This window comes from Mustela nigripes, chromosome 6 (genome assembly GCF_022355385.1).
Source record: "Mustela nigripes isolate SB6536 chromosome 6, MUSNIG.SB6536, whole genome shotgun sequence".
NCBI classification, from domain to species: Eukaryota; Metazoa; Chordata; class Mammalia; order Carnivora; family Mustelidae; genus Mustela; species Mustela nigripes.
The window spans coordinates 48,823,075-48,837,450 of NC_081562.1; positions in this window are offsets into that span (position 1 = coordinate 48,823,075).

A 14,376-nucleotide genomic window follows, 5' to 3' on the forward strand; every position below is an offset into this window, starting at 1 on the left:
TTGATTTTTATATTTGTGACTAAATTATATTTTATTTTGGGTTGCTTAGGTTCTTGGATTATTATAAGAACATAATAATTTTGGGATGCTTGAGTGGCTCAGTCATTTAAGCATCTGCCTTGGGCTCAGTTCATGACCCCAGGGTCCTGGGAATGAGCCCCACGTCAGGCTTCCTGCTTGCAGAGAGCCTGCTTCTCCCTCTACCTCTCCTTCCCAGCTGTGCTCTCTCTTGTTAACTTTCTCTCCTCCTCTCTCTCTCTCTCTCTCTCTCTCTCAGATAAACAAAACCTTTAAAACAAACAAATGAAACCCCATAGATTTACTACACATTTTGATTTTGTCATTTTGCAGGTATATATTCCCAACATCGAAACAAACAGCATATTTTATTTAAAAGTTTGTTAACTTGATTTTCAACTTTCATATCTGTATACATAAGATGTGTGGACATCCATTTGTCCTCTTGTCCAGATGTCCCACAAACATTTAGAGTAGGCCTAGTAGTGAACAATGAAACTCAATTAAATCCACATAGATGGTAGATTATCTGGGAATGTAGCATTAGTACCAAGAACTCTTAAATTTTGAAGGGAAATCTTCAAGGAAAATTCCAGTAAGAGCATAGAACTATAACGTTTAAACCCAGGAGTTGGTCTTTGGGAAAGAAGGAAAAAGTGAAATTATTCTAAACAAAAAAGGTTTCATCGTATAGGAGTGTTGAGGGAGAAGCAGGGAATAAATTTGTTATCTTATTTTCAAACATGTAGGGAAATTTGAATCTGATTATGAAAGATAGGGATAGAAATATTTATATAATTAAAGATAGAGTTTACACACACACACACATATACACACATACACAGAGGGAGAGGGCTTTAACAGGCACACCTGTAAAAAACATGCCTTGTTCATCAAATTTTATGCCGCAATCTAATAGTTAAATATATACAGAAAAAGAATCGTAAATGCAAGGAACACAAAACAAAAACACAATTATAGCAGCAGTTTTCAATATATCTTATTTGAAGTAAGCTTTAACATCTCCAAATAAGTAACAATATAGGATATATTGATTTATCAAGAAACTCAGATATGTGACATTTGTTACTATGTTCATGAAACTTCAGTAAAAATTGTACATTCATTTGACCATAAAGAAATAAATAATAATAAAGTTAATGTAGGTTTTAACATGTATATTATTGGCCACAGTTTTGATCAGATTCAGTTAGGTAGGAAACACATATTTAAAAGGTTACCAAAAAATCTCTAGTACTTGGAAATAAGCGTATTCCTGGATAGTCTTCATATCAAAGAAGAAGTCAAAAATAAAGTCTGTCTATATAGCAATTAGTAAAAAAATGAGATTCTATAATAACCTAAGGATGCAGAAGGCGTTAAAGGGGCTCCAGGTTTGTAGTAATTTTGGCTCCTAGGAGAAACAGACACACTCTTATCACTTTAGGCCTGCTGGGTTCCTACATAACAACAAATAAGGGGTAGCAATAAAAGATCAACAAGCTTACAAGGAAGCAAGGCACTATAACAGGTATTTAATGGAAACTGCAAAGAGCAAATTTAGACCTTTGAGAGCTTCAGATTTTGAAGCTTATGGAATACTTGAAAAAATAAAGATAAAAATCACAAAAATAAACAACAAAAAACTTCTTTGTAACAAAATAGAATGCTATAAGTGAATAAATATTCATTAAAATAAAAAACACAGGGCAAGAGTTAATTGTCTGCAAATTAGATATAATTGAAAAATTAATGAACTGGAAAAAAAATCAATAAATTATCCAGAATACAACCCATTGAGACAAAGATATTATATTAAAAAGGAGTTAAAAGCTATGGAATATTGAATGGTAAATTCTGACATATCTAATCAGTCTCGGAGGAAAAGAATAAAATAAAGAAGAGGAATATTTAAAGGGAACATGGATGTTCAGAGATTTACTCAGGATAAATGAGAAATGTACATCCAGATATATCATAATGAAACAGGTTATTATCAAAACTAAAGAACAGAGAGAAAAGAGCAATCCCCACAAGGAAGCAAGAATCAGACCAAAAGCAACCTTTAGCACCAACAGGAGCCAGAAGCCAGTTGAATAATGTCTTAAAAATGTTGAGAGAAGATAACTATCAACCTAGTATAGTATATTCATCAAAACTCTCTTTTAAGAATGAAGGTGAGGGACACTTGGCTGGCGTAGTCGGTAGAGAACGCTGCTCTTGATCTTGGGGTTGTGAGTTTGAGTTCCATGTTGGCTGTAGAGGTTACTTTAAAATTAAAAAAAAAAAAAAGAATAAAGGTGAAATAACTATATTGTCAGATAACAAAAACTGAGTTTTATCATCAGCAGACCTTTATGAAAACCCCTTATAAAATGTTATCTCTAGAAAGAAAATGATCTCAGAGGGAATGTCTGGGATGGAAGGAAAAAGGATGAACAAAGAACATATTGACTATATATGTAAATCTGAAACAAATGTTGTGTGTTAATTTGACAGGTTAAAATGCAAACCTCAAGTATTGGACAGGAACAGTAAATAAATTGGAAAGTGGAGGGAGAAGATTCAAATGTTTCAAGAGTCTTGCATTACTTAGGAGGCAGAATAAAGTAGTGTTTAATTTTAGACCTGAAGCTAAATATGCATTTGATGACCCACTGGAAACATAAAGTGAAACAAATGAAAATAGACTGTATAATTTCCTGATCATGCACAGAACATGGCAAAAAAAAAAAAAAAAGACAAGTTGGGGAGGGTGGCATGGAGTAGGAAATCCAATCCTACAAAAAGTCCGGCTTAGAAATCAAGTGCAAAAGAATGGAAACAAGTCCAATCCAATATTAATTATTGTAAGGAATATCATAAAACATGGTAGCCAGTTTAAAGAAAAACTGTATTTGATTAAAAAATCCAGCTATAAATTATTTTGTAAGGGACACAACATGTTTTTGCAGGGTCAGTTGAGTTTCCTGAGAAACACATACAAGGAAGGGATTATATGTGCAGAGATTTATTGGTGAGCAAATGCCTATGAAAGACTTCAAAAGAGGGAGTAGGAACATGAGGAGAAAGCCTTCAGACAATCAGATAGTGAGAGGCAGGTTTGACACAGGTCAAGGGAAAGAGGGGAGAGAGAAGAGTTGGATAGGAAGAGCCTTAGACAACAGAACGCTTGTGAGAGGCTTCAGTCAGACCAGTGCAGTGCATGGCCAAAATGGACCATTGGAATGATCCCATTGAGCTTCAGTGGCCAATCTCTACACCCCCTGCTACTCTTACTGGCTGAGAGCATCCCTGGTGATGCTGTGGTGGAGTTGAAAGTCTGGCCAGCAAAGCTTGTCCCTAGCTATTTCCATGCTGCAGGGAGGCTCTCTTGCAGGGAGAGTGAGCGCTGCACTGTTGTGGTTGCCTCACACAAAAATGTGAGACTAGATACACAGAGCTGAGACTAACAGCAAAAATAAGGTGAGGTATCTATCTTAAGGGGAAAAAAAATAAGACAAAAGACAATCTTTATTAAAGTTAATCAGTCTCATTACTTTCTTGCTTACCCACCTTGTCAGCAGAAAGAGCCTAGAAACCAAGATAATACAACGGCAACGAGCACAGCAGATTTTTGTTTTCCCCGGTAGAGAAAGTTGAGCTCCTTGTAACAATGTCTGATCCTAAGGAAAAGTACAAGATGAGGCACAGAAAGTAGAACATCCAAAAAAAAAAAGGAGACATGTCAAAAGGGTCTAGGAGCCAGCTTGAAGGGGAGGGGAGTTCCTGGAGTACATCCTTAAATGCTCTCTGGGAGAAACTTTCAGTTCTCTGTGAAGCCTGGTGCTTTTTTCTGAACAATTCTTTATATTAAATAATACTCTCCATGGTCTATCTGTAGTGGGCATCAGGAATTATTCAAGGAGTCTGTAGAGGTTTTGCTACTTATGTTTCACTCACGGAAGTTTGGGATTCCAAGTCCATTAAATACTCAGCGGACTTTGTGGTTTCCTGGGCAGTAAAGTTCCCACAGGAATAGAGCAGTTTTCTGATCCCTTCGTTTCTAGTCAGTCTGCGTATCAAGAATCACATCCATTGTTTAAAGGTAGGGTCACATGGCAGTTTAATCTCTTTCCTCTCCCCAAGTGCCTGCCTTTCAACTTGATGGTGGCAACGTTCGAAAGAATAAACGTTGGGTGGCTTTCCATAGCCTTTGCTTATTTTTGCTAGGGGCCCGAATGGCTGTACCTAACTGAGGAATCTGAATAGCCTCTGTTTCTCAAAGGTTTTATTTTACAGTTTTTCCCTTCTTAGATTCTAGGGGAGTTTGCTTTTTCATCTTTGTGATTTCCAACTGTGATTTCATATCAGCCAATTTTCATGTAAGGTTGTTTCTGGCTTGTTTTGTGATACCTTGCTCAAAGCAGCAAGAAAAGCCACCACACATGAATACTCTTTACAGCCACTCCTCCTAATGACACAGGCTCACTAGGCATACAGTCTGTCTGCGTTATGTCAGGTGGCAATTTCACCAAATATTTATCCTCTGTATAGTATTGGGTTCCATGTTTTCCAGCCTGTGTTTATCTATTTCTTCACTGCCTACACTTGATCCCTAAGCCAGTGTGGCTTATTTTTGTTGTAGTAAGCACACTCTTAAGGTGCAACATTCTGTATTAATTGGAATAGCGCTACCTGCTGTAACATAGAGACCTTAGCCTGTTAGTTGTGCCTGCCTATCGTAATGGTCCAGGGAGTGCCCTCGTTGTTAGGCAATTTTCCTTTACATAGTAATTCAGGGCCTTCGATTCCTTCCATCTATGTCTCCAGAGCCTTGTTGTCCCTATCTCCAGCCAACATGATGGAAATGAGATCATGAAACCTAGAAGAGCCACACCTCACTCCGTGCACATTCCATTGGTGAGAAGTGGTCACATAATCTCTGGGTGAATGACAGCTTCACACTCTGAAAGAAGCAGCATAGGTTGTATGTGGAGAGGCTGGCCCTCTCTACCACTGTTTATAATAAGTACTGCCAACCCTTTGGTTAAACTTAGACATTCAGCTGCATAAACCCTGACTTGCTTGTCTGCCTTTGTTCCCAACCTTGGTCAAATTATCCTTGTTTTTTGTATAGTGAATCAAATCTCTACTGTAAAAATTGACATTTTTAAGTGTAAGGCTGTGCTTCTGTTAAACCTCATTGTGGCAGCAGCATCTCTATAAGGCAGAAGTAGTTTAAGGAACCTATTTTGTTGTATAAAACTCTATGATAGTAGAAATAAGGCAATTGGTGTTTGTGCTTTTAAGGATTCTCTTTCTACTTTGTTGTGGTGTTCTGTTGTGCCTCTTGAGAATAATTTGTTCTCTGGGCTCTCAAGGCTTAAAACACTCCCCCATCTCTCAGAGAGGTGGTGTAATAATGAGTAGGCACATTATGGGTTGAATTGGGTTCACCAAAAAGATATGTGGAAGTCCTAACAACTGTCATCTCAGAATGTGACCTTATGTAGAAATAAGGTCATTTCAGATCTAATTAGTCAAGATGAGATCATTAGAGCAGGCCTTACCCCAAATGACTGATGTCTTTACCAAAAGAGAAAAGGTGAAGACAGACACATAAGAAAATAACCAAGTGATGATGGAGTGAAGCAGCTGCAAGCCAAGGATTCACCAGAAGCTAGGAAGAGAAGGGTTCCACCCAAAGTCTCAGCGGGAACATGGCCCTGTGAATGCCTTACTTTGGGACTTCCAGCATCCAGAACTGTGGGAGAATAGATTTCTATCTTTGTGAGCCCCAGCTGTGGTGTTTTGTTGTGGCGGCCCTGGAACTGATGAGGGTACAGGGTTGGAGATTAAGCACATCAGGGGTTGAATATCATTTTTCTCACTTGCCATCTCTGTGGTTCTGGACAGGATGCTTTACCTCTCAGAGACTATTCCCTCAGCAATAACATGGGGGAGAATAATATCTACCTCTCAGAACTGTTAGGAGAGTTTTAAAAATTATTTGCATTAGTCCTAATGCACCGAATTCTGAGTTAAGGGGAAATTATTGTGGCATGTTGTTTGATAGCATCTTGAGTGGCAGAAGTATTTGGATATTCTTCCAGGTATCACTGCTGCAGCTTTAAAGCTAACAAAGAATGTTTTCTGCACAGTATATATTTGTACATCCAGATATTTCTGTGTTTTATCATTCAGACAACAATAGCCCCATGCACAGACAAAACAATCTATGTACCTTTGGCTCCAGAGCAGGTAAAATCTTTCATGTGGAAGCGTAAAGAAGGATGCAGAGATGCAGTTGATATGTTAATGGGAGAAATAGTTCTTGAGTACTTAGCATAGTCCTTGGTGCTATGTCAAGTCCAAGTAATGCAACAGGGGAAAAGGTAATATCATCTTCCAGATAGTTTTCAGGAAATGTCAGTTGATGGGTTTTTTGAGGACAGTACAATGAGAAGTCAGGGAACTCATACCAGGGACATCTATACTAGTCTGGGGAGCCAGGAAAGGTTTTTGGAGAAGATGCTGCTCCCTCAGCTGGGCCCCCAGATGTGAGTACTAGTTATTCAGATGAATGGGGTGTTTTGAGGGCACAGGTACTCTGAGCAGAGGGAGCAGATGAGGCTCATAAGTCCTGTAATGGGCTAGCTCCTAGTGATTTCTCAGCAGCACCTAAGAATAGTTCTGTGGTCATATTTATATGTTCTTGTGTATTTGGAGATATAATTCCCTTAGACTTGGAAACTTTCATTCCTCTAAGGCAACTGAGTGTTCCCTTACAATCTTGTCATCTATTCTGGTCTTTAATTTGCTCCTAAAAATACTTTTACTACAGTTTTTCAGTTGAAAAAGCATCCTTCTGAATAAAATGAGCTGTACAGTCCTTTTGCCTTTACTCTGTTCTTACTAGGATTCTCTCTTTCTTGGACTCTTTCGTCCTTTGTTTCTTTTATTTTCCAAATATAATCTTTAAAAATCATCACTTTTTTTTTCTTTAGCAGTTTTCTTAAACCTCAATTCATCATATGCCTTAATTTTCTGAAAGCTGCTTTTTAAAAATGAGTTTATTTATTTATGTACTTATTTATTTATTTAAGAGAGCATGTGAATGTGGGTAGGGAGGTGGGGGGAGGGGCAGCAGAGGCACAGAATCTCAAGTGGACTCTGCACTAAGTGAGGAGCCCCACAGGAGGCTTTATCTCCACACCCATGAGATCATGACCTGAGAGTGGAAACCAAGAGTCAGACTAATCAACTGAGCCACACAGGCACCACTGAAAGCTACTTTTATAGGTTGGTTTTTCTCATTTGCTTTTGGGTTTGCTCATCCTCTCCCCCTGTTGTGTGTATTTATATGAGTAAGGCTGTCCTTTTCAAACATTAGTCCCATCAGCGAGGTCCCTCCTGGATGACCATACTGATCTCTTTAAATGCCCCTCCCAACTGTCTTTGTTTTATTCTTCATTGAGACTTGAGTTTAAGGATGTCATTTGTTTAGAGCTTAACATGTCCCTTGAGTCATGCCCCCTTTAAGATCTCTTGCCATGAGATCATATGGTTTTAAAACTTGCCTTCCTAAACTCTAAGGGGAGGGTCTAATAACCCCCAGAGTTCTCTTCTCTGATTATTGCACCAAGATGTCCTTAAAACACAGACACTGAGAGAAATTGCTTAGCATGTGTAACAAGACATTGAGTACAAATTGTCCTATTGTCTTGGGGTTTCATAGCCATCCTGAAGCCTGCAAACGCCTGTTCTCCCACCTTCCAAAGAGCCAGGCACCAATGCTGAACATGCAAAGAACATGGTCCAAAATGAGTTATGTCATACAAGCTCTCCCCCCAGCTGTGTAAGGCTGTGTAAGATGATGAAAAGCACCAGTGAATTGTTGAAGCAGGTGGTAGAAAGGTTCTCTGGTGAGAGGAATCCTTGTGCTGAGAGCAGAATTTCCCCTAACCTCCCTTGCCGCAGTGTGGAGACAGGTGAGCTTTCCCTCCCTAAGCCAGTTGAGATGCCTGAAAAAACACCAGACCAAACTGAAACAGAACAAAATACCTTTTAACTCTTGGCATGTGATCTGTAGCAAGCTGCTCTTTAGACTTGAGGATGGGGCAGTGTTGAGAATGGTCCACATGTCCAGGGGCAGGTGAACCTGCCATGGATCCCATGGAATGGGATGGTTGTTCTATCTTGAAAAGACCTTTCCTCAAGACACTGCTGATTTGTGCAAGGTGACCTCAAGAAAGAGGGACTACCAGCAACCAGGGGCTTAGAGAAGTGATAAGATCTAGCAGAGGAGTTGTAGCCCATATCAAAGAAACTGTAGGTGAGAGATCACCAGCAGTGTGAACCCTAAAGAGCCCACAACATTACCTCATGGAGAAAAAGTCAGCGTTTGGCATTGGGAGCACCAATGACAGATATCATTTGAACCAATGAAATAAAGAAATTTTCGCCCCATACCTCCTCTCCTTCAAGTCTAACTCTCAAGAAACTAAGTGCAGATGAGTGAATGGGAAATACAAAGTGGAAGAACAAGACGAATAAATGGAGAGGAAGCAGCCAGGTGTAGTGGAGGCAGCTGATGGTCCACAATGGACTGTGCTCCCTGTCGTAAACACAGCGTGCAGGGAAATGACTGTCCGCGGTGGGGTTAGCTTTTCTAAAGCCAATGCCCTTTGCATGCAGATGGGGGCATGTACTGAGTTCTGCCGGATGGAAGATGGATGAAAGTGATGTATGGTTCTTGCTACCCTGGCCCACATTAACCCTCTGTAAAATCATCCATGTTCTGTCTTGCCCCTTTCTATTAGCCGGATATTGATAACCAGGATATAGCAGACACTATAAATGCCTTACTCTTAGGGGATTTATAGGCCCTTAGCCTTTAATATCTAAGTGTACACCGACCTATATTCCAGTGATCTGTACTTAAGTCTCTTTGCCTGAAGGCTTTTTCTAACTACTAGAACCTTCTTTGCCCATATATATGGAAGGCTGGGAATGCAAAAGAATTAGGCCTCCTACCCCCCAGCAATCCTAAACTAATGACTGTTTGGAGTTAGTAGATAAATACCCCAGCTTCCTTCTTGGGTGAGGTAACATTGAGGCAAATATTCTCCACTGTTTCCCAGCAGGATTAAGCTGTGGTTGCCCTCAGTTATAACTTACGCAGCCCTTGTTTTGTTTCCTTTCCCTGTCTCACTTCCCTACCCTGTGGTACTGGCTGTGGTTGCCTCCCAAATAAAAACCACTTGTATTTAAATCCTTATTTCAGGATCTGCTTCTGGGGAAACCCAAACAAAGACCAGAGCAACTTTGGAATCCCCATTACTGAAGATAACTGAACTTAAGACGCCTTGGCTCTTTGAATAATGCCCCTGCCGACACCACATTGCCACTCCCTGCCATTGCTGATTCTACTTCTTATGAGCAAAACCTAAATGCTCATTCTGTTAAGCCACTGATGTTTCAGGATCTATCTGTTACAGAATCTCAACCAACACACTTTATATGCCCCACTTCCTCTTTGGCAGGTTTCCAAATATAAAGCAGATCCAGACCTGGGAAAGGAAGAAGTTTTAAATTGGACGAGAGTGTGACGTTTTCATATTACTCTGGCTAGATTTTTTTTATTGTGTTGAAAATTAAACTCAAGATTTATTATCTGAAAGTGGCCAAGATTTCATCCAGGATTGGGGAAGAATAAGTTGAGAGGAAAGGTTTTAAAGTTAAGTTGCTCTCTGCTTGCATCCCACTAAGTTCAGCTCTTTCAATAAACTGGTTATAAGTTACGTATATTTATTTGAGTCAGTGGAAGTAGCTATACTGAGAGCTCAATGTGAGCTAACAACATAATATAAAACTATTTTTGCTTGGCAAGTGAAACATTGCTATATGTTAATTGTATTGTTTTCCACTTGACAATTCATTGAAGGATATATTATAAATATGTATAAATAAATAAACTTTATTCCATCTGTGATATCAGCCTACCATCTTATTTTACTTTTACATAGAGAAAAAAGTATTAATTATGAACTTTGAGTTTGGAAGGTTTTATGAAAAATTCTAAGCCTCCTATTTCCTTTTCCTTAACACCCTAAGCCTGGTACCTAGATACTATGTCTTTCTAGGTCCTTTTGACTGGAAGCTTTGAAACAAGTACTTAACTGTCAACTTCCCTTTATCTTCTGGGTATAGGCTCCTGTTTAGCACATGGTCCATGCTTTTTTGTTCCTTCCCCAACCCTTCATCTCACCATTAAGGCAGAGACCACGAGGTCATGCCTAAGTAAAGGGCATTAAGACAGTAAATGGCATAAAGAGAACAAACTAGTATAGCTTCTAGTGCTCATGGAAAAAATAAAAAACGAAAACAAAGCAAAACCAGCTATGGTTCATGAATGCAAAATAATAGAATGGCAAAGTTTAAAATGGAAACCAGTGGTTTCAGTCTTAGTTTTACCCTAAATATTTTTGTATCACAAAAAGCCACCTTCAAATTAACTGAGATATCATTTCATCCACAAGGTGGGATTAAAAGTCTAAATTTCTTTGGATTAATAAAAATACATTTCTTTTATTGGGTGTTTCCTTCATGCCAGGTATTGTCCAAAGCACTGTGTATGTTCTAATGCATTTCATCCTCCTGCATCCTGAGAGGCAAGGACTCTCCTGATATCTGTTTTACAGATAAGGAGCTGAGGGATTGAGAGGACAAGAAAATTGTTGCAAGTCATACTGCTCTGACAAGATTTAAATTCAGGCAGACTGGGGGTGCCTGGGTGGCTCAGTCTATTAAGCATCTGCCTTCAGGTCAGGTCAAGAACCCAGAGTCTTTGCTCTGCGGGGAGCCTGCTTCTCCCTCTTCCTCTGCCTGCCTCTCCCCCTGCTTGGTCTCTCTGTCAATTAAATAAATACAGTCTTTTAAATAAATAAATAAATAAATAAGTTAATTAATTAGCAGGCAGGCTGCTGAGCCAACGGGATTAACTCTGGCATTAACCATTCCTGCTTGTTGAGCCTCCACATGGTGCCCAACTCCAGGCCAGGCACCTCAATTCACAGTGGAAGGTACAAAGGCTCAGAGGTTAAGAAACTTGTCAAGTCTGTATTTGTAATCTGATCAGCAAACACTCTTCCTTAATCTTAGGGTTATATAATTTATTGCCTGAAGTCCAGGGCCCCTTTAAGAGTGAAGAGGGACATTATTAACAGTGATGCTGGCACTGTGTGCAGAAGCCAGGACTCTCCCAGGCCCAGGGCAGTGTATGACCACCCTCCATGCTGCCCGCCTGACCAGCTGGTGTTACTCTACCTCCAGCTCTTGACGAGTTCTTCAGAAGGGCAAGAGACGGGAAAGTATTTCCTTCACCAGTGTTTTGTGAACTGGTGTCGCCCTTCTCCAATCCTCTTCCTACATGTTCATATCCTCTCTGGAAACCCCATTCTGCCAACTTCCTCTTCTCTAACTTCAGGTCTTTGGAGAAGAAATACCATAATAAGGTTTTATAAATGTATTTTCTTCAAGTACGAAATGACGGGTTTTTTGAGACTTGGGGAAAATAACACCCTTTCAACTAACAGAATAGAGCTGAGCAAAATGGGAGGAGAGCACAGTGAGGACTAATAATTTAAAGAGAAATTTATAGGTCTGCTGATCTCATGACTAAGAAGTAATTTGTTGTCTGAGGCTTCAGGGCCCAGGAAATAGTGCTCAAAACCAGCTGAGCATGGGCCTCTCCTCTGGCATGAGAAACAGTGCAGATGCCCAAGACTTGTCCCAGACTTGCTGAGTCCGTTATATAGGGTAAACTGTCCAGTGCCTGTCCCTTTTTAGAGCCTCACCAGGGCATTGAATTCATAGCCAGGGAAAACAAATGAAGTCCCCCTGATCTCAACAGCCCTTTCTTATATGGAATAGGTATAGTAACATCCATCTTGCACCATTAGTTACCAAACAATTCATCCTGGGTTTTCTTCAACATGGTTTTTTTGTTGTTGTTGTTTTTAAATTAATTATTTATTTTTCTTCAACATATTTTAGATGTAATTTTTTTTGTTGTTTTGCTGATCTAACATGGTCAGACCTTGTCTTTCTGATCTGTTTAAGAAGTTGCGCACTCTCATGATTCTGTTCTCTTATTCTCCAACACCTCTTCATTCTTTACATCTGCTAATCCATATGTACATATACATGTGTATATGTATATGTGTGAAGTGATGGTTCTTTGGAGCTTTGGAGAAAATAACATCAATTCAACTCACAGAACAGAGCTGAACAAAATGGGAGGTTGTATGTGTATATGCATATACATATATAGATAATCCAAGTGAATACATATATATTTAACACATATATATATAATTTATACATACACACACACAGAGATACCTCTTGAAATTGGAAAGACCTGTTGAAGTTGTCTTTGATTTTTATTTAAGTATCTGGTAAAATAATTTTGAATAGATCTGTTAATATTTTTTTAACTGTAGAACTTTTTTCCCCCCACTGATGCTTTTTCCCAACAAGTCATTATGAAATTTTTAAAGCATTCAGCATAGTTGGAAGAATTTTAAAGGAAACATACAGGTATCCACCATCTAGACTTTACTGTAGACAGTTTACTGGCAACATTTTATATCTATTCATTTTTCATTCCTCCCATGATCTCCTAATCCATCTTATTGTTGATGCATTTCATGATATATTTATACATTGACTTTAATTAATGCTATTGGTATTGCTAATGTTAATGGTGACAAAATATTTCAACTGCATAGTGTCATTCAGTTAAGCAAGTGTTCCTTCACAATTACTCTATGGGAAAATTCCCTTCTGAGGAAAATACAACAATATTACTTTTTGCTGGTAAGGAAATATAAAGATTAGCACTAAATATCTATGTAACATAATGTATATATTTATTTTAACATTTAATTACTTTTATAACAACTTGACAATGTTAACCATTTGACCAAAAATACATTTTTTAGGATTTTATTTATCACTTGACAGAGAGAGACATAGCGAGAGGGAACATAAGCAGGGGGAGTGGGAGAGAGAGAAGCAGGCTTCCCACTGAGCAGAGAGCCCAATGCGGGACTCGATCCCAGGACCCCGGGATCATGACCAGAGCTGAAGGCAGACACCCAATGACTGAGCCACCCAGGTACCCCTGACCAAAAATACTAATAAATGATTATTACTTACTTGGCCAGTATTGTTTAGGATAAAGCATCAGTTAGAACTAAGACTGTTAAGTATTAGCATGCATCTGATTTTTGTTCTTGTGCCCTTAAATGTTGAAGATATAAGTAACAGATGATTTTCATTAAATAAGGACTTCTGGTATTGGTTTTATTTAAGGACACCAGACAATGGTTCTCTTCTCACCCAAATATCTCCCATATCTGCCTGAAATCCACTGTCATGTTTCATGGCTTTGGGGAGATCTGTAAAAATGCTAAGATTCTTCAGTGCCAAGAAATTCCCTGCTTTCCTCAGTCCTTCTGGGCAATCTAATGAGGATAGGAAGACCAACAGATGCCATATGCCACCAACAGGGAGAAGGTAGAAATAGTCTTGCTGCCTGGTATTTTGGTGTCTTAGAAATACTCAGCTTCACCCAGGTGCCCACGAAATAAGCTTTTCCAGCTTCTGTGTACTTGGTGTCCATATGGACTGGATTCTCACACTAATTTTCTGCCTATTTCTCCAGTTTCTTAAATCCCAAGCTGGCTTGATAATGTGAGGGAAGGCAGTACTGATTCCTGTCTATCCCTTACTTGTTCCTCTGTATCAACTGGCCAAACCCTTGGTTCATAGTCTCAGTACACTTTGGAGATGCCATTTAATATAGATATATCTCACTTAAATCATGACCCAAGCACTACTATGAGCTTGAAGACAGTTTATGTTCAGACTGCCTTCCATCCTGTACCCACAGCCACTGGATTAGAGTTTCTGAATATACATGCTGATGCTAGTTTGAATGGGGCCTATGCTTGGATAGTAGAGATTAAACTTCTGATGCTACCTCTTTGGAAGCCAATCCCATATCGTAACCTAAATGATCTTGGTTCCTCCCTTCTATTTTGATCCACAGGGATGTTCTAGACCAACTTAACCTTTATGGCACAACCAGGGTACGAGAAAATGGACACTGTAGTCAAGCAATGCTGTGTTCAAATTTTGGTTCTGTCACATATGACTGTGAGATTTTGCTAGTGCCTTAATCTCCTTAAATTTCAGTTTCTTTGGGAGGAAAATAAGGTTACCATATCACCTTCCTCATTGCATATTTATGACATTTTACTAAGATAAATGTTTGAAAAGTACCTAATATATTGTGGTATAGAGTAC